General features: G+C 34.1%; 1 protein-coding gene across 1 annotated transcript in view; it reads left to right on the forward strand.

Annotated features, from left to right (window-relative positions):
• LOC112160552 (intermediate filament family orphan 1) overlaps positions 1-458 on the forward strand; it is a gene marked incomplete in the record, with an annotated part of 11,804 nt that extends 11,346 nt beyond the window's left edge. The window contains 1 exon segment of the mRNA XM_024295173.2: positions 1-458.
• Between the last annotated feature and the right edge of the window lie 632 nt (positions 459-1,090).

Below are 1,090 nucleotides of genomic sequence, written 5' to 3' on the forward strand. Positions count from 1 at the left end.
TATGTTTTGATCAAATCTGTTAGAGCTGCAGTGGATTTACTAGAGGTTAATGGTGTGCTTTCCAAAGCTTCATCCCATTTTTGAATGTTTGAAGTTCAAACAATCACTTCTGCATTTACATCTGTGTCACGATCAGACGCTGCACCACAGCTTCATCACATGACAGTAACATCACAGAAAAAGTCCAAAAACCTTCATTCTGTGTTCATCTGTGAAACCTAAAATGTCTGTTTGTTCTCTAAAATATCAAATGACTCAAAGTGCTTTATATTAAAATAAATATATGTATTGACATTTTTTTCTTGAAATAAGCTACATTATTGATCCCAGTCGTGGAGGTTGAGTTTTCAACAAGAAAAACTGGGACTTTAGTGCTTTAGAAACTGGTGGATTGTTGTTTTCATTTGTGTTTGATCTGAATCTGTGAAAATGTGAGAATAAACTTATGAAACATTTCAGTCTGGAAGTTTGTTTTTTTTATACTGAATTATCGAAATAAATCAATGAGAATAGAATGGAAGTAACACACTTGTATAATGTGACCTTCACCTGCTTCTTTCAATGACATCTTTATTTTTAGGAGACTTCAACTTATATCATTTCTAAGAAAAATTAAGTTTGGATCTATTAATTTATAAGTCTAAAAAATGTTGTAAAAATTTCCTTCTATAAAGTATTTATTTTAAAGTTTTTTTGCTTTTTTTGTTCTTTAGATAAGCAGTTGTGACACTTGTCTAATTTGACATCATAGTTCAACAAAAACACATCTTAAGTAGAGTTACGTAACCATTAATTACAGTTTTTTTGTCTTCCTGTCATGACTGACCCTCATGAATTGTGTTTTAAAATAACTGAATTTTATCACATCACAATACATGTAGAGGAATAGGATTCCTCCCAGCAGCAGCGATTGTCCTGATGCCTCAGCAATCATTCATTCTGCTGCTCTTTCATCGGCTGACGAAGGTGCAAAAGAACCGAGCAACCTCACAGCAGATCGATGAGGAGGCAGAACGGAAGCTGTCAGGAGAAAACAGCTGGACTGTGTCAACACATCACAGTCTTCTCTGTGAACCACCAAAGATCATGT

The sequence above is a fragment of the Oryzias melastigma genome, linkage group LG11, assembly GCF_002922805.2.
Source record: "Oryzias melastigma strain HK-1 linkage group LG11, ASM292280v2, whole genome shotgun sequence".
In the NCBI taxonomy this organism is placed as follows: Eukaryota; Metazoa; Chordata; class Actinopteri; order Beloniformes; family Adrianichthyidae; genus Oryzias; species Oryzias melastigma.